The 25800-nt window shown below is 47.9% G+C and overlaps 1 protein-coding gene and 1 long non-coding RNA gene across 2 annotated transcripts in view; one reads left to right on the forward strand and one right to left on the reverse strand.

Moving 5' to 3' along the window:
• Nucleotides 1-25800, forward strand: part of LOC120407568 (ras-related protein Rab-17-like) — a 218671-nt gene that overhangs the window by 43468 nt on the left and 149403 nt on the right. The gene's annotated exons all lie outside the window — the stretch shown is intronic.
• Nucleotides 9063-14106, reverse strand: LOC120407572. The gene is made up of 3 exons (XR_005600116.1): nt 13826-14106; nt 11940-11982; nt 9063-9949 (listed from the first exon to the last, which is right to left on the reverse strand). It is a non-coding gene; the product is annotated as an uncharacterized LOC120407572 (long non-coding RNA).

Here is a 25800-nt window from a genome sequence, read left to right on the forward strand (position 1 = left end):
TTGTAAAAATTATGTAATTATGTAAAAAACTAAGAGATACAATAGCCAAAAATGTCAAACAAGTTCCTTCTAGACAGGATTTATCTCCACTTTTAGGGTATTACTCATTTTTTATGCCCTGCAAGAGCCCCTAAACCTGAATTCTTGGTACCCTGCCCAATACTTTCAAAACTTACCAGTGATTTTACATGCCTCCATTTTTGAGTGCCCAATCTGAAACATGTGAAAGGGGCCTGATTTTCAGAGGGTGGATATTCGGCACTTTCTAAAACAGGGGGGTCCTCTGAGATGTTTCAAGCTGGGTACTCAGTTTGTGCGTTCCCCAAAATGACTAGCTAGTTCTGAGGATCTAGGCTTTACAATCACTTAAATTCACAAAAGAAATCACACAATTGAATAACGCAGGCCAGTCAGCTTGCCCCTCAACAAACTCTAGCTGCAATCAGTAATTAGACCCACTCTACACCCATTTTGTGCAGATATAAATGACTACACATAGTACAGTGCAGTGAAGAATCAGGCTCATTGACTATAACGTGACACTGCTTCTGCTTCAAATGCTTTGCTAGATAGCTTGCAGGATTGAGCCCTGGACCTATAGGGCTACTAAGGGCCTATTATGTTACTATTCTGGTTTGAGTCAGGTGCCAAGTCCTCTATAAAGCTTTGCACCCAACACTTCTAGAGTTCTGGGTGTTACACCAAGCCACACCAAGCATATTCCCCCTCCATGACTGACATATCTTGTGTTCACTGATCCATTCCCAATATGCTGCTCATTGAGGGAGGAAGATGGAACATTGTCTCCTCCATTGGATGACTTCTTTACCCCAGACTTCTAGAGAGAGTGCCTCCTCTTTTTTAAGGGGGTTATTGCTCCTTTAAAGTTCTTACCTCTCTTATTTTAAAGCCTCTGCACAGCGAGAACTATTTCATGTTAGAAACTTGCTTCTGTTTTCCAGAGGATAGTGGGGGATGCATCACAGTCTCTCTAGATACATCCCTGAATGATGTCTGGAGCAGTCCCATTAATTATCTTCACAGTAGAACCACAAGAGGGGACTCCATGGGGATGCTCAATGGACTTTACCCAATCTTACCAGTAGTTGCCTAACAACCGCTTATGCCCATGTGGCTGGGCAAAGCCTTGTGTGGTCCCCCAATGCAGAAGGCTGTGTGAAATGCTCAGTGTAGCCTTCTGTAGACACCAGGAGAAGATGTTTATCCACTCCAGGATTAGCTATTGCTGCTGGGAGGCCTGTTTTTTCTGGTAGCTGAGGAGACAATTTTTCATGGATTCAAGCTTATAGCAGTTTATCCCATCAAATGAATTACACCTTTGTTTCCAATCAAGACCTATATATTTTTTACTGAGATGTTATGTCACAGAATAAGATCATACATTTAAGTCACATTTGAATGTAATGGTGCTGCATGATATAAATCAGAGTGCAAACCCCAAAATACTACTTGTACCTTTGGCACAGGCATTAATTACAGTCTCATGATTGAATCTCTTCAACCTGCCACTGAGCCATCAGTAAACTTCTAAATTAAATTAAATCAGATGACTGGTCCAGTCACTAGATGCTCAGGAGTGAGCTTTCAAAGCATCAAACAGGAACTTAGCTAGCTACGTGTTTGCCATTAAAATTAGTGAGAAAAGGGGTGGGTGAGGTAATATATTTTATTGGACCAACTTCTGTTGGTGAGAGAGACAAGATTTCAAGTTTACACAGAGCTCTTCTTCAGGTCTTTATTTCCTTTACTGACTTATCAATCAGTTATATTTGGAGGTTTCAGCACTTGTTTAGCATTCTAACATTCACAATGTGCTAGTCACTGTGCTAGATACAGTTTGAAGCAGTTCAAAAATAAGGAAGCCACCGGTGCAGCCCTGAGGAATAGCGTTTAGAATTTTGTATAACAGTAGCCTGTGGAGGACCAACAGATTAAGGCTGTACAAACACCAGAAGACTGTCCCTGCTTTGATTAGCTTATAAGCTAGGTAGACAAGATGGAGGGGGAAACATACCTAAGTGACTGGCCAAACATCTCAGTAGGTCAATAGCAAAGCTGGGTAGAGAATGCAGTCTCATGGCTCCCAGGCCAATGCTCTATCCATTGCCTTCCACAGGTGAGCCACCATATTCATAAAATGTTGGTGAATACATAATACAGCTGAATGAATAGTAGGGGGATTGAGAAATCCAGCAATATTTCTTCAAATTTAAAGCACACTTCAATTCACAACACTTTCATGTTCACTTCACACTTTCTTATGCTTCTTTTTAGTAGTGTGAAAACTTGCAAAAATATTTTGTAGCTTTGTTACTCATGCAATGCCTACTACTACTTACATCTGTGGGTAGCTTTATACATGCAAATATTCTGGTCAGGTTCTTGTGACATGCCCATCAGAAAATAACCGGACTAACCCCAGGCAAAAACTTATGCATGCATGTGTCTGCAGAACTGGGGCTCTAGATTGTAAAACTGGAAACTAAAAGTCTACGCTAACCAACTCAAACCTTAGAATCAAATATAAAATTGTAGTGGTGCATAATTGCAGTAGTTCTCCAATCAGAGAACAAAATTGCCATCTGATTCTTGTCATTAACCAACTGCAAATCTGAACTGCACATTTGACTATAAAATTAGTCCTTGGTGGTTCCTGCCATCTGAAGAGCAAGAATTAATTAGTGAAAAAAATTGTGACTAAAACCTGGAAATATGAAAACAAATAAGGTTTTGAGGCAGTGTTTTCCCCAGGAATTGAAATTGGGGGGAAGGTTGAATTCGGGGGGGAAGGTGTCAGAGCCAATGAGGGGTGAGACTGTGAGGGTCAAGGTGGGCTGTATGATAAATAGGAAGTAATACACATTGGAAAACACAATCTCAACTATACATACAAAATGTTGGGGTCTAAATTAGCTGTTACCACTCAAGAAAGAGATGTTGGAGTCATTGTGGATAGTTCTCTCAAAATATCCACTCAGTGTGCAGCAGCAGTCAAAAAAGTGAACAGGTTTTTAAGAACCATTAGGAAAGGGAAATTGTCATAAAGCCGCTACATAAATCCATGGTACACGCACATCTTGAATACTGTGTGCAGTCTGGTCACCCCATCGCCCCAAAAATATATTGGAATTGGAAAAGGCACAGAGAAGGGCTACGAAAATGATTAGGGGTATGAAACAGGTGGAGAGATTAATAAGACTGGGAGTTTTCACCTTGGAAAAGAGACACTTGTAGTAATAAGTTCTACACATTGGTTATTTCATTCCAAAGCACTTCTCAGATCTGATGTACCTCACTTCATCCACCCCTGAACTGCAAAAACCTCTAGGTTGAAATGGAATAGTTATTTAATAGCTCACAACACAGTTATGCAAGGTTTAGGCGAGGATGTGGAAAGTATTTCAGTTTCTGAGTTATGCAAGTGTACATACATTCAATTGGTGATGTTAGTCACATGGCCTCTATGAAGATAAGTACCTAGGATTCAGCAAACTTCTGCTGAGCATGACAAATGGTGGGTTAAGTGATAGATGATTTAAAGGAGTTTGTGTTCAATTGTTTCACTAAGGGAAGGGTTAGCCTCAAAGCCATCTGTATTAGAGTGAGGACTTGCACTCTCGCCTAGCAGGTATCAAATACTGCAGATGTTCCGCCTGTTGCAGGATCGGGCCGTACAGTTCATAAGCAGAGACCTCCAACCTGTTAATCATGATCAACCTACCCCTTCTACACTGAAACATCTCGGGAACAGCTAATTCTCCCATACAGCACTCCAGTGTGGACAGGGGTCAGACTACAGAAAAATAAGTGAAGGCGTTCTCTCCGATTCCACCCTCAAACCAAGCTCCGTTCATTCATAATGCAAACGAGATGCCAGTCACAGATGGACTTTGCAGATCTTCACAAAGGGTTTTTCCCTCTTCCTCCTGGCATGCTCTAACCAGCAGGGAAATAGATAGGAATGTTAACTCTGAAACCTAATTAAGTCTCTTCAACCTGCTGAGTTGAACAGGGTGGCTAATACCTCTCAGCCATTGTTTCAGTCCAGTAGGACTCTGAGGTCACATTAACATCTGGTTCACATTTTTTGTAACCATAGGAAATAAAGAATCTCTTTTTAATGAAATGTTTAGCTTCTGGGACATGACAGGCAACCAGGAGGGAAGAGCAATGGCTCCCTGAGCTGCTGCAAACCTGCCAGAGCCTAACCCTGAACTTGGAGATGCTGCTGAGTAGGTAGGAGACCATCAAAGGCTGAGACATTGCTGTGGGGAAGCTTTCGTCAGATGTCAGTGGCCCCACCAGTTTTCAGTTTAATCCCATGGGATAAGTGGGATCTGAACTGGTTAGTGAGAGAGGTTTCCAGTAGAATATTCGTGATGGGTACAAGGGTGGTGGGGACCCTTCCACTTGTGCCTACAGCACATGCAGTGCAGCACCGTCCCTACTGACGGCATTCACATCAGCAAGTGGGCTCAGGATACATTCTTGCTGAGAAACATGTCTGAGATCTGACTCACAGGCTGTTCGGTATAGATATAATTAGCCTTCTGCCTGTCTTGTGTTGTGTCAGCCTGTTCTGTAAAACCACTTCCTTACTTTACTTGCTATAGATGTCAGGGCTTAATCACGCTGTGTTGAAATCAGTCTGGGGTTACAAGAAGTCATTCACCTTCTCACACAGCTTGAACACAGGTTGTGTGCGAAGAGCAACGAATAATTTAAGGCTGGGATTCACATAGGTATTTAGGCACCTCATTGCCATTGAAATCAGTGGGAGTGAGGTACTTACCCACCTTTGTGAACTCCAACCTAAGAGAATTTTGGCCTCGAATCTGTGACTTCATTGGGAATAATGTGCCATGTTTGACAGAATAAATGTACATATGCAGACCAGATTTTTCAAAAGCTCAGAACCAAACCTTTCCCATTTAGGCACCTACATGAATGGCAACATTTTCAATAGTGCTCAGCTCCCATTGAGAACTGGCTGACCAAGAATCAGAGGCTATTAAAGGTATAACCACATTTTCACCCCCATGCCCTTTGCATGGTGCAGAGAACAGAGCTCAGCCAAACGTGAGGACCTAGCCCTGTCTCCATTCTCCTTTTAAACTCTTCTGAACTGTTGTGCAAGAACTGCGATATGATCTTTTTTCTTTACTTGCAGTGAAATTGACATTAAAAAGTGGGTTTAAATTAATCTGACACTCCAAAGCCCCTTTATGTTGCCAGTACCTGTGAAGGGGCTGTAGTGTAAATAAGGTCTAATGAATGAACATAATATAAGCTTGGTTATGTCCAGGATTTTGAAGTGCCTGAGTCAGCTAGGGGTTGGGCTTTCAGAGGTGCTGAGAAGCTACAACTCAAATTGAAGCTAATGGGAGCTGTTCAAACTCAGAACCTCAGAAAATCAGGTTGTGGGTGGCTCATCTTAGACTCCCAGTCTCAGATGGCCAAAATTAGTGGATGCATCTGAGAATATTGGCCTGAACCTTCAGTACTGATTTGGGATTTACTTCAACAGAATGTGCACAAAACACTAAAAATATGGGTAATCTGGCTTCAGCCTCTGGCAAGCATCAGACTACTCACAACTGTATTCTGCTTTGAGCCTCCCTGGTTTTTGCATCTCTACAAAAAGCATCAATTGCAAACATACAAGGACCACGCTGCATGCCAAAATGTACTCGGACTGCTTCTCTGTATGTCTGGAAATGTGATAAGGTGAAGAGAGTCTGGGGAGATTGACTGGTCCTGTACATCCGAGGCTATCCTTCCCGCAAACATGATAAGAAAAATATTCTGAATTTCAAATGGGCTTACTCTGGAAAACACCCACAGCCAGCCTTTCAGGTACAACAATGAAGAAGACAGACAGGGCTGATGGCCCACCCAGACTGTGGAATAGCTTGACCTTCCTGTGGGTGTTTTGTCCAGCCTGTAAGCAATGGCTGCTATAACACTGCAAGGGCCACAAGATTCTGGACTCCATCTTGGAATGTCAGTATTTTTCCACAAACCAGTCTGGGAACCAAGTTTTGAAACAAAAGGTTCCCGCCCTATGCTAAAGCTTGATAAGGCAGAGAGTGACATCATCTGTGGCTCTTCACTCCCCACACAAGAAGACTCCTGGAAACATCTGAGGAACAAAGACTGAACTGGGGGAAGTGCTGGACCCAAGTTTAAGGGATTTTTAGCCTATGAATGAAACACCTGGGGATTCCAAGCTGCAAAACAAGTGCAACTTTACCCTTAAGAAACTGCAGCTGGGTGTGTCCCTACCTGTATGTATGCTGGTGAAAGTGCAGGCTGGAGAACTCTGCCACTTGTCACAGCAGTACAGTGTGAGACGAAGCCTAGGCTGGTGGGTCAGGGGGCTCAGTGGTACCCTAATTCCAGAGGGCACCCTGAGGGGAACCCATCACAGTGGTGTAGTCGAGCATTGTTGTTCTAAGTGAGCTTTGCACTTCAAACACGGTGGTGATTTTTAGTGAGATTTAAGTGGGGTGGCTTGAGATCAGTCAAAGAGATTACCAGTTCGCTATTTTCTGGGTTTTTTTTATTTTGGGAAAGGGAGGTAGGGACAGAAAACCAGCCAGATGAGTGAAAATAGTGAAACAATTGTGAAATTGGAGCTTTTTAGACTTCAGGCAGAAGGAAAATAAAAGAAAAAAGCCTTTTGGAGTTAAAACAACTACAGATTGAAGAAATGAAAGCAAAAGAGGCCAGGCATGCAGCTGCACACCAGAGAATTTTGGAACTGAAACAAATAGAGGCTGACAAAGAAATGGAGATCCAAAGAAATTAGTCATGGATAAGAAAGAGAGAAAGCACCAACTGAACTTGCTAAAGAAGCAGAACCAGATAAACTATTTGATTGGAAAAAAGAATTGCGAGTTTTAAAGACATGTTTAACCATGTTGAGTATTATGCTGGGACTTCAGAGGAAACAGTAAAGTTTCTGGTACTGCTGAAGGAATGGGAGAGTGTCTCTTTAATTCCTCTGCAGCAGTGGGAAACAATATGCTTCCAGGTGTGGGTAGGGTTGAGACCAGCTCCTGAAGCCCTGTAGCTAAAGGCAGCATCTCTGGGGGAGGGAAGGGGAATGTGTTGCCTGTCGGTGAGAAAACTGTCCAGGTTGCTGGCTGCCAGCAGGTTTCAGGTGAGCAAGGGACAGACCTCACTCTACGGTGCATAGAGAAATGTGTCCTAGAGGGAAGCCAAGAGAAGGGTGACAGAAGCATAGAGACCACTGAGGTGGGTGAGGGTTTCATTGACTCTATAGCTGGAGGCAAACCCAATTCACAGAGGAAGGCGGGTGTAATGGCTGCCAGTGAAAGAACTGTTCAGACTGTCACCTGTGAGCTCTTCGCAGCTGGACAGGGGCTAGATCCCACTCTAGGGAGCACAGAGGTGTGTGTCTTAGAGCGGGGCCCAGAGGAGGAAGCTGAAAAGGAATTTATGGGAGTACAGGAATGTCTCCTCACTAATTACATGGGAGAGTTTGCCCAGAACAGCTGCCCCAGTGTCTGTATACCCAGGCACCCAGCCTGTGGCTCAGGTTTTAAGAGGGAACTGTGTAACTGATCTCCCGGAGGGGAGCAGGCACACAACTGACCTCTTGGGGGCAGAGAGAGGTGTGACAGAGGGTATCCCAATCCAGCTCCCACTTTTGCAAAATGCTGTTCCTGATGTACTTGTGGAAACTGACTCTGTCTCTTTAAGACAGAATGGGAATCCTACTACAGACTTGAGTGTCAGTGAAAATGCTAATGACCCACCTGAAAAAGGGGAGGAGGAAGCAATTTCCCGAGTGGGTAAGATCCACCAAGCAGCTAAGGAAAAGCTGCTGACAGATCACAGCCCTCTAGAAAAGGGGGTGGGGAAAATCCTAGTGCTGGGAGTGAAAATCACAAGGAAACCCTGGCAGGGGGTGGATATTTTGCATGGCCCATAGGCATAGCCCTGGAGATCGAATGCAGTTCCACAGAGGACCAGCCAGTAACATGCAAGGTCCTCTCACATCCTTTCCTCTCCAAAACTCCAACTGAGAACCTTTACTGAAGGGGACACTGGGAAAAACACTAAAGGGGAAGAAAGACCAGTATCTGAACACATGCTATGGTTCAGGGAGGAGTTGAAAAACACAATATTAAACAAACCAGACTGTCTAAACAGAAGGCATGGTGTGATAAAGATACTTGGAAACGCTTCTCTGTCATGAATTTGCTGGTACTGTTAAATCTCATAATACACAATTTATTGGTTATGACAAAGAATTTGATGCTGATGGCATATCCTTTGAAAAGGTGTAACACATGATTTTTGAAAAAAACTTTTGAACATGGTAGGAATGTTATCAAGGAAGTACTATCAGGATACTGCTTCTCAGCTATTACCTGTAAACAGGCTTAAAGCTTGGCACAGCAGAAAAAGCATACCAAACCTAGTCTCTTGGGTGGATGGGGAAACTGAAGCACACCACCTTGTGGCACTGATGGCTATAATGCCAAGACATGTACACTCTGCATTATGTTAACAATGCTACAGACAAGAATGTTTTCAGGCAACCTGGGAAAAGAAACACAGAACTTTTCAAGAACACTTGTAGGTGACATAACAATGTTTGGGAACACTTGGAAGTTGTATAACCGAAACGTAGAGAGCATTAGGCATACTGCCTTCACATTAGTCAGAGACTAACCCTCTCGTAATAATCTAAGGGAGGAGGTGTGACACTGCACCCCATATTCTTCATAGTGATATTATTATATGATTATAGCACAACTATGATGTATTTTATGCAAGATAAGTCATGTGAGGTATCATTGGAAAAGTTATATTTTGCTGAATAATAATATGCTATGTGTACACATGTATCATGTTGTATCGGGAAACAGAGACGAGACAAAGCTGCAGTGAGGCGTTCTGGTATAGTCCCAGACCGCTGCTTTTATTCTCTTTCTTACAGACTGGTTCTCAGCATTACATGATTGTCATCACACAGGTTACTTATTACTATATGATTGATACACCTGTTTACTTCATTCTGATTGGTTAAGGCTGGTTCCCATCACCGGGCCATTGTCTTGTGTGACTAAGCTAGCATAGCAGAAAGTGCATACTATACTTTTCTAATGAACGGTTCAATGCACAGACAGTGTGGCTTGCCAGCACTTGTACCTACATCTCACCCTTTTTTGTTTTGTTAACATGACTAATACTTACGAGGGGGCTCTGGGTTAGTCCACGGACAGCCCTTAATGAAGAGAGAAAAAAATGAAGGGACACACTGAATGCCACAGCAAAACAGCACGAGTAATAGTACAGTGAGTCCCCCAAAGATGACAAGCTGATGCAACCACCCAGTGTTAGGAAGCCATGAGGAGAGCCAATCCCACCATCCCGAGAAGGGGTCTGGATTGTATCTGATTTGATCTGTTAAATTTTTAATTATCTTGAGTTGATTTTCAACTGAATGATGATGATCAGAAATATTAAAGCAACACATATCATTAACCTTTTCACATCCATAATGATGCAGCATAAGTAAATAATCTATAGCCGCTCTAATACATATTCAGCCTGCCGTGATAAAGCTTTGACCTGCCCCCAAGTTATGGCAGTGTTAGGTGTGCCACGCTTTCGGGCCTTGTCGATCTTGTCTGCCCTATCCGTCAGGGTTAGACTGAAATCCGGAATGGGATTCTTTAGCCCCTGATGCCAGGCCATCTCTCCACGGCTTCACAAAGCGAGTGGGAACCCACACAGGGCCGGTATCAGTTGACACTGCTGCGTAGCCCCGGCCCCAGGTGATGAGTGGCACAGGCAGGCTCCACTCTGGTCCTGGCAACTTGCGATATATCACCTTCGGCGCCGGAAGGGGCTCGGTCTGTCTATAATGGCGCTGGGCTCTAGATAAAAACTGATTATTAAACAAAGTTAAATTCAAATGATTCAGATAAACAAGACACGAGCCAGCCATTCTTCCTTATCTGGCACGGATAGGGGCACTCCTCCTTTTTGTTTTTGTTTAGTAAGGGCCTCCTTCAGGGTACGGTTAGCCCGCTCAACAATGGCCTTACCCCGGGAATTATAAGGAATGCCGAATTTGTGGAGAATGCCCCACCGGGCACAAAATGCGGCCATGGCGGAGGAACAGTAAGCAGGGCCATTGTTGGTTTTCAACTCAGCGGGGCTGCCCATTACCGCAAAACTGCGAATCAAGTGATTGCAAACATGTTTGGTAGCCTCCCCTTTTTCGGCTGTTACCCAAGTGTAGCCTGAAAATGTGTCGATGACAACATGCAGGTATTTCCAAGGGGAGAAGGGGGGGGAAAAAGGGTAACATCCATTTGCCAAAGTTGATTGGCTCCGAGACCACGGGGATTTACCCCTATGGGAGGACCCTGTGGGTTAAGGGTGCATTGAGGACATTGTTGAACAATACCTCGAGCATCAGAAAGAGGGATCTGAAATTGTTTAGCCAATGCCTTGGCATTTTGATGATGTAGAGCATCAAGCATGGAGGGAAGGGGAGTAAAGGTATTTGCTGGGGTGTGGGCGAGATAAAGCCATTCAAGGATTCGTACCGTCCCAGCCTCGGGTGCTTGAAAGAGGGCAGCACAAGGCTGGGTCACCCCTTGAAGACAAGCGAGACGTGGAGGCTCGTTATCCACGGCACGATCCACCCAAACCTTTGCGAGAGATTGATTTACCTGCTCAATGGCATCTAATTGTGTTTTTGTGAGAGAAATGATATCGGAGGGGTGACGCCCCTGCCGAAGAGCATCAAATAATGGACTTAACATGTTGGTATCAAGGCGATAATAGGGACGTACCCAATTAATAATGCCCAGGACTTGTTGAAGGGTGACGTAATTAATGTTGGTTTTCAAGGCAATTTGCGGGATAATCGGAATGGAATAAGCGGCCATCATTTTATGTCCCAGATAAAGGAAGGGCTCTATACATTGTACCTTTTCTGGGGCTATCTGAAGGCCGTATTCCTGGAGTATATTTTGCAGGTCAATTTTCCACGAAGGAGGGAGTTCTGTCCCTGCTATGAGGATATCATCCATATAATGGTAAACCTTAAGCATAGGGTACTGTTTGCGAAAGGGTAAGAGAGACTGATTCACATAATGCTGACAGAGGTTGGGGCTGTTTAGCATACCCTGGGGAAGAACCTTCCAATGGTAGCGTTCTGTTGGCGGACTATTATTCAAAACAGGGATAGTAAAGGCAAAGTACTTTCGATCACGGGGGAGGAGAGGAATAGAGAAAAAACAATCCTTAAGATCGATTACTGCTAACTGATAATCAGGTGGGATAACGTTCGGATTCGGGGTCCCACATTGAAGGGCTCCCATAGGTTCCATAATTTTGTTTATACCTCGGAGATCATGTAATAATCGCCAGCGTCCAGATTTTTTCTTAATAACAAAGATTGGAGTATTATATGGGCTAGTAGTAGGCTCAATATGTCCCTCGGTTAACTGTTCCTGAACTAATTCCTTAAGGGCTATTAATTTTTCCTGAGGGAGTGGCCATTGCTCAACCCACACTGGGACGTGGGTTTTCCATTCCAGTGGGAGGGCAGTGTGTGAAGAGCATTGACGTGTCATGGCACAACTAGGGAGGCTCCCAGCTGAGACAATAGGTCTCGCCCCCAGAGATTAATGTCAATTGGCAAAATGCACGGACGAATTTTTGCAACCTCTCGCCCCCCTCACTATCCCATACTGAGAGCCAATTGGTGCTCTGTCGAGAAGATTGCGGGCCTCCCACTCCCCAAACAGAGGGGGAAACTTCGGAAGGCCAGGAAGGGTCCCAATGCTTTTGTGCAACTACTGAAACATCCGCTCCAGTGTCTAGCAATCCATAGAGCTCCTTACCGTTGATGATATACTTACGGGTCGGCTTGTGGGTTCGAATGTGTTGTAATACTGCAGCAATCTGTGGATGAAAAAGGAGACCTTGCTCCAGATTAACGCGAATAGAAACAAATCCGCCGGCACGACTCGCTTGGTTGGGTCCGGCCGGCGCTGTGTAAGGTAAGATTAGCAGTTGAGCCCAAGAGTCCCCCGCCTTTAATTTGAGGGGAAGGTGACTCCAAATTTGAACATAAATAATCCCGGTGTAATCAGAATCGATAACTCCGGGCACAATCATAATAGACTGACTGCTGGCAGATGAGCGAGGCAAAATTAACCCAAATGTATCCGGGGAAGCGGACCCGAGAGCTGCGTAGGCATGAGGAGTACGTCACCAGGAAGAGGGGATTGCATATCTACTGCATTAATAAGATCCAAACCAGCACTGCCTTTTGTGGCTGGTCGAGCAGCTGTGGCAGGCAAAGCTCCCTCCTTTAAACCGGGGCTGGAGGGGGGCCCGGTCGAAAGTTTCCCGAATTATCTGGGGTTGAGGAGCGACATTGATTAGCCCAATGATATCCTTTATTACATTTTGGGCACTTTTTAGAAGGACGGCCCCCGGTGGTGTTAGTTCCTCCCTTATGAGCACCACCTCCTGGGGCCCGGCACTCCTTTTTGAAGTGTCCAGGTCGCTGGCAGTTAAAGCAGTTACCTGTAGGTTTGTTACCTTGACGGATTGCTCCCGCCAACAGTGCCATAGCGTGGGTCTGAGTGCCTACTTCGGCACATGCCTGCAACATGTCAGCGAGTGTGTAATTAGGGCGGTGAATGATAGTTTGGAGAATTTTCCGACAGTCAGCATTGGACTGCTCATACGCTAAGCGTAAAAGGAGTTCCGTCTGAGCATCCGGATTGTCAATTTGGCGTTGAACAGCCTCTTTGAGGCGACCAACGAAATGATGATAAGGTTCAGTAGCTTGTTGTTTAACATTTGTGAATGATCGAAGGGGCTTGCCAGAGGCTGGAACGCGCCGAAAGGCTCTCTGAATGCACATTGCCGTGCGGTGAAAAAATTCCATGGGCAATATAGATTGTTGCTCCATGGTGGCAAAAGCTCCTGTCCCATATATTTGCTCAGCAGTATTCTGCGCGTTACCGAGTGCTAGGGCTGCCAACCTAAACTCATTATCCCATACCACGTACTGTGCAGGGGAAAGGATCATACGAAATAGATGTTTCCAGTCCTCCGGGATCATGGTATAACTATTGGCGAGCCCTTCTATCATACCCTGCACATAAGTGGAACGCAGCCCTGACTCACGTATCGCTTTGTTAAGCTCCCGAAGAATTGAATACGGGAGGGTGGAGTGCCGAGCTACCACCTCACCTGCCTCATTGGGAGGGTCATAAGACAGGGGAAACATCAAAGGGATTTCTCCCTCCCATTCTTCCAATAAGGGGTCCTGCCCGCTCGCCCGCGCCGCCGCAAGGACGGCACAGACAGCACCCTGATGAAGGGACTTCTGCCCCAGGGTGTCCACCACTGGTGTAGAAGTTTTTGGTGCTAAAAAGGGTGTGGAGGGAGCACTCGGGGATAGGCAGGAGGTGCCTCCACCGAGAGCAAGGGAGGTGTGGAGGGGGACGCCTCTTTTCGTAATCTCCCCACCGCAGCTGAACAGTGCTGCCACAACAGACTATGTTGGATCTCGGCTCGAGGTTCCCTAAAAAATGCCTCTCCGATCTTTATCCAATCGGAGTGATCTAGGGAGCCTCTGTTCGAGTACCATGGGCACTTATACTCAATCACTCGGAGCAATTCCTCCAAGTGCCGTAACGATACTGCAGTACACCCGTCCTGTTTGATAAGCTTCAATAACTCTTTTGCATGATCTTTTTGCTCAATGGATCAATCCCCCCATACTCACGAGGAAGCGCGTTGCGCTGTGGTGCACCAAGGCTAAGCCAGCCGATGAGTCGGGGGTCCTGTGTCGGGGTCACCAGATGTTGTATCGGGAAACAGAGACGAGACAAAGCTGCAGTGAGGCATCCTGGTATAGTCCCAGACCGCTGCTTTTATTCTCTTTCTTACAGACTGGTTCTCAGCATTACATGATTGACATCACACAGGTTACTTATTACTATATGATTGATACACCTGTTTACTTCATTCTGATTGGTTAAGGCTGGTTCCCATCACCGGGCCATTGTCTTGTGTGACTAAGCTAGCATAGCAGAAAGTGCATACTATACTGTTCTAATGAACGGTTCAATGCAGAGACAGTGTGGCATGCCAGCACTTGTACCTACAGTATCACTTTTATATCAGACTAATTTATGAATATTGACTAAGGATCTGTATTTCAAATGGGCTTACTCTGGAGAACACCCCCAGCCAGCCAGCCTTTCAGGTACAACAATGAAGAAGACAGACAGGGCTGATGGTCCATCAGCAAAGACAGTGGACTATGGAATAGCTTGACCTTCCTGTGGGCATTTTGGTCAGCATGTAAGCAATGGCTGCTATAACACTGCAAGGTCATGTGACCAGGCCACATGATTCTGGACTCCATCTTGGAATGTCAGTATTTTTCCAGAAACCAGTCTGGGAACCAAGTTTTGAAACAAAGGGTTCCCGCCCTATGCTAAAGTCATGACTTATCTAGATAAGGCAGAGAGTGACATCATCTGTGGCACTTCACTCCCCACACAAGAAGACTCCTGGAAACATCTGAGGAACAAAGACTGAACTGGGGGAAGTGCTGGACCCAGGTTTAAGGGATTTTTAGCCTGTGAATGAAACACCTGGGGATTCCAAGCTGCAAAACGAGTGCAACTTTCCCCTTAAGAACCTGCAGCTGGGTGTGTCACTACCTGTATGTATGCTGGTGAAAGTGCAGGCCCTGGGGGCTTTGCAGCTTGTCACAGTAGTACAGTGTGAGAGGGAGCCCAGGCTGGTGGGTCAGGGGGATCACCTTGTTCCTGGTGGCACCCTGGGGGGGACGTGTCACAGTGTCAAACCCTGCACTGCTCCCACAAGCTCTTGGCAAAGAGGCCATTCTGGGATGAATGGGGGAGGTGTGGCTGAAGGCAGGGCCAGCTTTAGGCCGATTCCCCCGATTTCCTGGAATCGGGCCCCATGCCTAAGAGGGCCCTGCACCCGCACCTAAGAGGACCTCACTCTGGGGGGTCTTTGGCGGCATTTCAGAGGTGGGGGGGGTCTTTCGGTGCCGCGGAAAACGCAGACCAGACCCTCCGCCGCCAAAGTGCCACCGAAGCCCCAGACCACCGCCAGGTATTCGAATCGGGCCCTGTGGGTCATAAAGCCGGCCCTGGTTGAAGGGCTGGTTACAGCAGCCCTCAATCCTGGTGATATCCTACTACCACAATCATAGGCGCCGACTCCGTGGGTGCTCCAGGGCTGGAGCACCCACAGGGCAAAAATTGGTGGGTGCAGCAGCTCCTTGCCCCAGCTCACCTCCACCTCTGCCCCCTCCCCTGAGTGTTCCATGTGCCTGCTTTTCCCCCCTAGCTCCCAGTGCTTGTACCGCGAAACAGCTGAAGAGGCAGGGCCAGGGCGGGGATTTGCACAGTAGGGGGAAGGAGGGGGCAGAGTTGGGGTGGGGACTTTGGGGAAGGGGTTAGAATGGGGGCGGGCCGGGGCGGGGAAAGGGTGGAGTCAAGGCAGGGCCAGGGGGCATGAGCACCCACCGGCACCGGGGAAAGTTGGCGCCTATGACCACAATCCCATAGGGCGGAGCTAGCTTGTACCGGGGAAGATGTAAGCCATCTCCACTCTGATGCTGGTGCAAAGTGAGGCATTCCTGCCCTGTTAGCTTGCTGTCTGAGAGACACATAAGGGTTGCCCTGGAAAATCCAGAGGGCAGAGAAACCTGTTTTGTTGGTGATAGTGGCTTATTAAAAATGCTAATAAACCACTTCTTGTGGGTAACATGAAAGGAGAGGAACACGAGTGGGAATAATGTTGTGCAGTTTTGGATGTACTGTGGTGGGGACAGAAAACAGATGAGAGTAGAAGAAAGATTCATTTCCCCCCCACTCTGTTAAACTAATGGTAGTGATGCAGGCCTGGCGCTGCATTTCTTATTCAGGCAAAACTCCCATTGGTGTAAACCTTGCGGAGCAGGAAATGCAGGATCAGGTCTGTGTCATATAACTGGGCCAGCACATTCTGTAGGAGAGTAGCTAGTAGCCAGAGACAGAACCATCCCATTTTCTAATATTTGTGTGGGATCTTCAGAAATGTCCAAGCATTGGCCCAGTCTCCTTCCCCGTTGATTCAGGGAACAAAGTTAGGCTGACGCTGAATACTGCTAAATATCCCACCCTTTTGTGGATTAGGCACAGCAACAACAAAAGCCCAGAATTGGTATGCTAAAACTAAAATGCCTTTGGGTTTATCATTTTGAATCACAGTCTGAACTTGATCTAAGTTGCCCTAACCCTTGGGAAATCATAAGATCATAAGAACATCCATACTGGGTCAGACCAATGGTCCATCTAGCCCACTATCCTGTCTGCCAACAGTGGCCAATGCCAGGTGCTTCAGAGGGAATGAACAGAACAGGGAATCATCAAATGATCCATCCCGTTGTCCATTCCCAGCTTCTGGCGAACAGAGGCTAAGGACACTACAGAGCATGGTTTTGCATCCCTGCCCATCCTGGCTAATAGCCATTGATGGACCTATCCTCCATGGATTTATCTAGTTCTTTTTTGAACCCTGTTATAGTCTTGTCCTTCACAATATCCTCTGGCAAAGAGTTCCACAGGTTGACTGTGTGTTGTGTGAAGTAATACTTCCTTTTGTTTGTTTTAAACCTGCTGCCTATTAATTTCATTTGGTGACTCCTTGTTCTTGTGTTATGTGAATGGCTAAATAACACTTCCTAATTTACTTTCTCCAACCCAGGCATGATTTTATAGACCTCTATCACATTCCCCCTTAGTTGTCTCTTTTCCAAGCTAAAAAGCTTATTAATCTCTCCTCACATGGAAGCTGTTCCATACCCCAATCATTTTTGTTGCCCTTTTCTGTACCTATTCCGATATCTTTTATTGAGACTGTAAGCTCTTTGGGACAGGGACCTTGGCCCAGATCCACACACGTTTGCTTTTTTTGCAACAGCATCACACTGTTGACTCTTATTTAGCTTGTGGTCCACTATAACCCCTAGATCCCTTTCTGCCATACTCCTTCCTAGACAGTCTCTTCCCATTCTGTATGTGTGAAACTGATTGTTCCTCCTAAGTGGAGCACTTTGCATTTGTCTTTATTAAACTTCATCGTGTTTAATAAAGACAAATGCAAAGTGCTCCATTTGTTTAATCAATAGTACTAGGCAGAGTGGATAAGCATTTACAGCATCAGAGGCTGCCAAACATATTTCTAAACCATAGTCTAGTCTCTCTTAAAATATTTGTTTTTCAGCTGAAACCTAACATATTTCACTTTTTAAAATTGCCTTCTTCAATCAGCTTTCATTTTATTATGTTAGAGGCCAGCATTTTTTTTAAAGCAGGTAATTTGAAACCAGACTTAACCTTCCCCACAAGTTTTCTATCATATTGAAGGTAGTGAGCCTTCACAACTCTTCCACCTGAAAAGAAGGGAAAAATTGAAATCTGACCAGCATAAGACTATTTATCTCCATCAAAATTACACCAGTCTCAGCACCGTGGCGACTAAGCACTTAGGCAAATGCAACACATAACGATATAAATTATAACAGATTAATATTTTACTAGTGGGATTTCCGGCTCATGGTGATCATTGACCCCTTATTTAGCAGAAGGAGGCAGGAAGGAGCTATACACGGGGCGGAGTGTGTGTGGATGAACTCAGGGGTGGCCAAATTTCCCTGGTCACAACTCGCAGGATGCGCTGGAGGCTGAGGAGAACGGGCAGTGGCACGTGGCACGGATCCGACACAGGAGTCTCTGGGGAAGCAGAAATTGATGGATTTTTACCTATGGGCCCACCCGGTCCCCACCACCCTGTCACCTTCCCACCTGCAGCGCTGCCCCTACCTTTAAGCCTCATCCCCGCGCTCCCGTCCAGTTCAGCAGCTCCCTCTGCTCCCAGGGGCAATAAAGTCAGTGTTGTTGTTCCTGCATTCTTTATTACTTCATCACACAAATAGGGGGATAACTGCCATGGTAGCCCAGGAGGGGTCAGGGAGGAGGGAAGCAACGGGTGGGGTTGTTGCAGGGGCACCCCCTAGGATGACATGCAGCTCATCATTTCTGCGGGATGTCTGGGGCTCTGACCCGGAGCGGCCGTTTGCCTCTCTGGTTCTTTAGTAGGCTTGCCTGATATTGTAGGCATTATATTGTCTCTCCATTAGACAAAACTTAAAGAAGAGAATGACCTGGGGAGTCATTCCCATTTTTGTCCATGCCCCGACCAACCTCGCCGAGGCCGGCCAGGAGCACCCATGACAGCAGCAGACAGTACAGTATGACTGGTAGCCATCATTGTCAACTTGCAAAGCAGAAGATGGTACAGTAGAGCTGTAACCGTCTTTGCTAACTTGCAAAGGCAAGGGGATGCTGCTGTGTAGCGCTGCAGTACCGCGTCTGCCAGCAGCATCCAGTAGACATACTGTGACAGTGAAAAGAGGCTGAATGGGCTCCATGGTTGCCATGCTATGGCGTCTGCCCGGACAATCCAGGGAAAAGGGCGCAAAATGATTGTCTGCCATTGCTTTCACGGAGGGAGGATTGACTGACGACATTTACCCATAGCCACGCGCGACAAATTTTTGGCCCCATCAGGCATTGGGAGCTCACCCCAGAATTCCAATGGGTGGGGGAAACTGCGGGAACTATGGGATAGCTATGGGATAGCTACCCACAGTGCAACGCTCTGGAAGTCGACGCTAGCCTCGGTACATGGACGCACACCGCCGAATTTATGTGCTTAGTGTGGCCGCGTGCACTCAACTTCATACAATCTCTTTCCAAAAATTGGTTTCTGTAACATCAGAATAATCCTGTAGTGTAGCCATACCCAAAAAGTGCAGGAGTGGTGGGAGAGTGAAAGGAGGGTCCGCCAGCAGAATGCAGATCGCCGGCACCAAAGCACGGAGTGGCTGATAAGCATCATGGAGCACCAAGGAGACTCAATCCAGGCGCTCGTAGCCATCCCGGCAGAGCACTTTTGCGCCCACCCCCCACACCCCAGCCCTTGTCCCAAAACTCTTTCCCTTGTGCCCCCATGTCACCTCCAACCCACTTTCCACAACATCCGGGGTCTTATCACCACCAGCTGCCTCCAACACCTGTACCTTCACCAACCAGCCCCAAAAACTACAACCCTTACCCACTGCCCTCAAGCCCCATCACCATGCAGTATAGCCATCCTGAAGTGCAGCACTCACTGCACAGCACTCCAGACAGGAAGGCTGAATATGATAACAGGACATACACAAATCTGCAGGGCCGCCCGGGGGGGGGCAAGTGGGGCAATTTGCCCCGGGCCCCGCAGGGGCCCCCACAAGAGTTTTTCGGGGGCCCTGGAGCGGGGTCCTTCACTCGCTCTGGGGGCCCCGGAAAACTCTCATGGGGCCTGGGCCCCCAGAGCTTCTTCCGCTCCGGGTCTTCGGCGGCGGCGGGCCAAACTGGGACCCGCTGCCAAAGTGCCAGGTCTTCGGCGGTAATTCAGCGGCAAGGGGCCCCCACCGCAGGTCTTCGGGGCACTTTGGCGGTGGGTCCCGGAGCGGAAGGACCCCCCGCCGCCAAATTACCGTCGAAGCAGGGGCCCCCCCGCCGCCAAAGACCCCAGGCCTCCTGAATCCTCTGGGCGGCCCTGCAAATCTGTAATTGTACCGTTCCCCATCCAACTCTCTTGCCCTTTCTGTTTCCCAAGCAGTTGTGTTTCTTTTCAATAAATGCATTTTTTTTGCTTTGAAAACATTCTTTATTATTGCATAAAGTAAAAAATACCTTAGCACAGGAAAGCAACAGGCACTGCAAGTCAGTGTATCATACGTAGCAAACACAGATTCCTACTAACACTGGAACCACTGCACTTCACTCCCGTGCAGGACACCACACATTACTGGTGGCTTTCAGCCTCTAATTGCTCCTTCAAGGCATCCCTAATTCTTGCAGCCCCGTGCTGGGCCCCTCTAACAGCCTTGCTCTCTGGCTGTTCAAATTCAGGTGTTGAACCTCTGATTCCATGCCTGAGTGAATCTTTCACCATTCCCTTCACAAATGTTATGGAGGGTACAGCACACAGCTATAACCGTAGGGATGTTATCGACCAGGTCCAGCTTCCCATACAGAGAGCGCCAGCGGCCCTTTAAACAGCTAAAAGCACACTCCACAGTCATTCTGAACCGGTTCAGCCTGTTGTTGAACCGTTCCTTGCTGCTGTCAAGGCTTCCTGTGTAGGGTTTCATGAGCCATGGCATTAAAGGGTAAGCCGGGTCTCCAAGGATCACAGTGGGCATTTCGACTTCCCCTACGGTGATCTTCTGGTCTGGGAAAAAAGTCCTGCCTTGCAGCTTCCTGAATAGGCCAGTGTTCCGAAACTGCATCAAGCACCTTTCCGGGCCAGCCTGCGTTAATCTCAATGAAACGCCCACGATGATCCACAAACACCTGGAGAACCATAGAGAAATAGCCCTTCCCGATTAACATACTCGGAGGCTAGGTGGGCTGGTGCCAGAATTGGAATATGTGTCCCATCTATCACCCCTCTGCAGTTAGGGAAACCCATTTGTGCAAAGCCAGCCACAATGTCACACACGTTACCCAGAGTCATGGTTCTTCTGAACAGGATGTGATTAATGGCCCTGCAAATTTGCATCAACATGATTCCAACAGTCGACTTTCCTACTCCAAACTGGTAGCTGTCTGGAGTTGCCAGCTTCCAGACTGCATAGCCACCCGCTTCTCCACCGTCAGGGCAGTTCTCAATCTCATGTCCTTGTGCCGCAGGATGGGGGCAAGCTCACCACACAGTCCAATGAAAGTGGCTTTTCTCATGCGAAAGTTCTGCAGCCACTGCTCGTCATCCCAGACTTGAATGACGATGTGATCCCACCACTCAGTGCTTGTTTCCTGAGCCCAAAAGTGCCGTTCCATGATGGTCATGCATGTCCGTGAATGCCACAAGCAATTTCATCTCATATGCGTTACTCGAGTTGATATCATCGTCTGAGTCCTGACTGTCACTTTGGATCTTAAGGAATAACTTGACTGCCAAACATAATGTGCTGGAGAAACTTGTCAGCATATTCCTCAGCAGTTCGGGCTCCATTCCCGCAGACTGAAAGGGAAGACAGAGCGTGCAGGATCTGCAAAAAACTTTGAAAGATGGCGCCAATTGCGGACGGAAGCAGAGGGATTGCTGGGATGTGAACCGATGTATCATGGGGCTTTGGGACAGGACCCAGAATGCCCCGTACCCACCTCCATCCCACAAGCCACAGTGCCAGAATGAGAAGAGATGCTCTGTAGAATAGCTGCCCACAATGCATCACTCCCAATGCCGCTGCAAGTGCCGCAAATGTGGCCACGCCCGTGCGCTTGCAGCTGTCAGTGTGGACAGACTGCAGAGCTTTCCCTACTGTGCTCTATGAAGGCTGGTTTAACTCAAAGTGCTCTACATTTGCAAGTGTAGCCATGCCCTAAAAGAGGAGATGTAGCCAAATCTAAGACAGGTGGAGACAGTGCAGGACACTGTGGGTTGAGGAGTTCCTTTAAAGCAGGCCTGCACAACACACGGCCTGCGGGCCACATGCGAGCCCATGGGGCGGGGGGTGAGTAGTAGGCAAGCGGCGGGTGAGAGAAGGGGCCTGAGGAAGCGATCGGGGGGCAGTGGCAGGGGGGCAGGTGAGCAGGCGGCTGGCCCCAGCTCACCTCCGCTCCGCCTCCTCCCCTGAATGCCCCCCCCCGCTTCCCTCGAATCAGCTGTTTGCGCGGGAAGCCTGGGAGGGCAGAGAAGTGGTGTGGCGGCTTCGCGCTCAGGCCCAGGGAGGCGGAGATGGAGCAGAGGTGAGCTGGGGCGGGGGGACACGAGGAGGGCCGCCTGCGCCACAGCAGGTAACCCGGGGGGGGGCATGCAGGGGAACCACTGCCCACCGCAGCTCACCTCCGCTCTGCCTCCACCTCCCTGGGCCTGAGCGCGAAGCCACCGCTTGCTTCTCAGCCCTCCCAGCTTCCGGCGTGAACAGCTGATTCGCAGGAAGCGGGGGGGCTGCGAGCTCGGCCTGACCCAGTGCTCCAGGCGCTGTGCGGCAGCGGCGTGGCCCAGATCCAGCCAAGCGGTGTGGCTGTAGCACCACCAGCCACCTCCAGGCAGCGGGGTGGGGGGGTGAATAGGGGTCAGAGCAGTCAAAAGGCGGGGAACAGGAGGGTTGAATGGGGGAAAGGGTCCTGGGGGGGCCATCACGAAGGAGCGGGTGGTTGGATGAGGTGGCGGGGGGCAGTCCGGGGCTGGGGTTCGGGGGCGGTCAGGGGACTGGGAGAAGGGGCAGTTGGATGGGGCAGGGGACCCAGGGGGCCATCAGAAATGAGAGGAGGGGTTGGATGGAGTGGCAGGGGTCAGTCAGGGGACAGGGAAGGGGGGTGGATGGGGCAGGAGTCCCGGGGGGCAGAAGCGGGCCACGACCCCTTTGTGGGGTGAGGAGGGAACTGGTTGTTAAGATTTTGGCAGCTCATCACTGGCCAGGGAGGTGGGAGGCTGAGGAGGCGAGCGGGCGGGCAGTGGCGGGGGGTGAGTATACGAGCTGGGGGGGGCACTGAGAAGGCAAGCGGGGGGGCAGGTGAGCTGGGGGAGTGGGGGTCTGAGGAGGCGAGTGGGCAGGCAGTGGCAAGGGAGCGGGTGAGCCTTTGGAGTGGGGGGCTGAGGAGGCGAGCGGGGGGGCGGCAGGTGAGCCGGCAGCAAGGAAGGGGGGCTGAGGAGACGAGCTATGAGTCGGTGGCTGACCTGTTCTACTGTCTGGTCTGGCTTCCATCCCCTCTCCCAGGGCTGCAGCTGTCTGGAGGTGCTGCCTTCCACGCCTTCCTCAGTCACACCTCCTTCATTCAACAGGGCAACTGATTACAAAGTGGGGGGAAGATCTTATTCTACTTCTAGCAAAAAGACATTTTTCTTTTACCTTAATTATACTACCTTAGGGGCCCGCTATAACATATTACCAAGGTTCAATACTGCTGTTTCAGCGGGGCGGCGCTGGGGAAGGAGGGCTTGTTTCCGCGGGGCAGGCGGCGCTTTGGGGGGGGTTGTTTTTTGAGGGGCCTGGGGGGTGTTTCGGCAGCGCTGGGCAGGAGGTCGGCGGGGCTGGGGGGGTTTCGGCCCTCAGCTGTTTTCTTTGGTGTAATATGGCCCTTGCCGCTTTACGAGTTGTGCAGGCCTGCTTTAAAGGGAAATGTGGGAATTTCTGTCTCCACCGGGGGTAGGGAGGGACACTCTATTCCCATAGAAAATCGGGGGTGGAGGGGAATGTTATACCTGGCTATCTAGTACTAGGCTTCTTAATCCATAGTTAGGTACCTAAATTAGCAGTGGCCTGACTTTTTCAAAGGTGCTGAGCACCCTGGGTTCTCACCGATGTCAACACTTTGCTGTTAATACTAATGGCGTTCAGTTAGCCCAGGTTCTGTTTTACCCTGCAACCTTCAGTGTAATGGATCCTAGGGAATCCTCTCCTCCTTGAAGTTCTGGCGCACACCAGGCTTGCAACAAGCAAAGCATCTCTGCAAGATAATATCTGTTTATACTGTAAGTTCCTCAGAAGAAGGAATGTGACTTTATCTACATCTGTAAAGTACAGTCTAAGTTCATGGCACTATATAACTTTTGTGATACTAATCATCATCTTCTGTCACGGGATGTTCCCACAGCTCAAAGAAACTATATTGCTGTTACTTTGGGCACCAGTGTGTTGGGTTTTTTTGTTCAGGAAATTGCTGTTCATACAAGTGCTGGGACAGAGTATTCTCAGTTGACAGGGGGAAGCTATAGAATGAAACTCCAGAGGCGACTGGCTTAACCCAGACTCTGAGCACCGCTAGAAAATGCTGCAAACCTTCCTCTTTAGTATCCCAATGACAATCAGAACATCAAGACTTCCTCCCCTTCCATCCCTCTTCCCCCTTCTCCAAACAAACCTCTACTGCAGAGCTTTCTATAACCAGAAAAGGCAGAGAAGCCAGGGCCTCCACAAAATCAATTTGAAAATTTGCCCTTGCTAAAACCATTTTATGGGGGAAACCTGACAAATGTGGAGGAGCACGGGGTTCGGACAGAGACATCCCTTAGGGGAGGATCTATTAATGGAGATTCTCTATGTCCTAGTAAGGGGGAGAGGATGGAAGATGATAAAATACAGATAGGATCTGATGAGAAACAGTCAAATGAAGAAAGGTCCCATTCAATTATATCATGTAATGGCAGACAGCTAAAAAGTGACAAGGTTTTAAAGTGCTTATATACCAATGCTAGAAGTCTAAATAATAAGATGGGTGAACTAGAGTGCCTTGTATTAAATGAGGATATTGATACAAGAGGCATCACAGAAACTTGGTGGAATGAGGAGAATCAATGGGACACAGTAATACTAGGGTACAAAACATAACGGAAGGACAGAACAGGTCGTGCTGGTGGGGGAGTGGCACTATATGTGAAAGAAAGCGTAGAATCAAATGAAGTCAAAATCTTAAATCATAGATTCATAGAATTCAAGATCAGAAGGGACCATTATGATCATCTAGTCTGACCTCCTGCAAGATGCAGGCCACATAAGCCGATCCACCCACTCCTTTGTAGCGACCCTGCCCCATGCTTCGGAGGAAGGCGAAAAACCTCCAGGGCCACTGCCAATCTTCCCTGGAGGAAAATTCCTTCCCGACCCCAAATATGGTGGTCAGCTGAACCCCGAGCATGCGGGCAAGACTCTCCAGCCATACCCTCTGGAAAAAGGTTATATCATATCATTGACCCATTGTACAATTTACCAGTGTGGCACTTAATTGACCTATTGACTAAGCCCGTTATCCTATCATACCATCTCCTCCATAAACTTATCTAGCTTAATCTTAAAGTCATGGAGGTCCTTCGCCCCCACTGTTTCCCTCGGTAGGCTGTTCCAGTATTGCACTCCCCTGATGGTTAGAAACCTTCGTCTAATTTCAAGCCTTAATTTCCTGACTGACAACTTGTATCCGTTTGTCCTCGTGTCCACATTAGCACTGAGCTGAAATAATTCCTCTCCTTCCCTGGTATTTATCCCTCTGATATATTTAAAGAGTGCAAGGATAAGGATCCTCTTATCCTTCTTTTGGTTAAGGAAAACAAACCGAGCTCCTCAAGTCTCCTTTCATACGACAGACCTTCCATTCCTCGGATCATTCTAGTGGCCCTTCTTTGTACCCGTTCCAGTTTGAATTCATCCTTCTTAAACATGGGAGACCAAAACTGCACACAATACTCCAAATGAGGTCTCACCAACGCCTTATATAACGGGACTAGCACCTCCTTGTCCCTACTAGAAATACCTCGCCTAATGCATCCCAAGACCGCATTAGCTTTTATGACCACATCACATTGCCTACTCATAGTCATCCTATGATCAACCAGGACTCCTAGGTCCTTCTCCTCCTCTGTTACTTCCAACTGGTGCGTCCCTAGCTTATAACTAAAATTCTTGTTAGTCATCCCTAAATTCATTACCTTACACTTCTCACTATTGAATTTCATCCTGTTACTAATACTCCAGTTTACCAGGTCATCCAAATCTCCCTGGAGGATATCCCGATCCTTTTCCGAATTGGCAATACCTCCCAACTTGGTGTCATCCGCAAACTATCAGCCCACTCCTACTCTTGGTTCCCAGGTCAGCAATAAATAGATTGAATAAAATCGGAC

This window comes from Mauremys reevesii, linkage group 6, assembly GCF_016161935.1.
Source record: "Mauremys reevesii isolate NIE-2019 linkage group 6, ASM1616193v1, whole genome shotgun sequence".
NCBI classification, from domain to species: domain Eukaryota; kingdom Metazoa; phylum Chordata; order Testudines; family Geoemydidae; genus Mauremys; species Mauremys reevesii.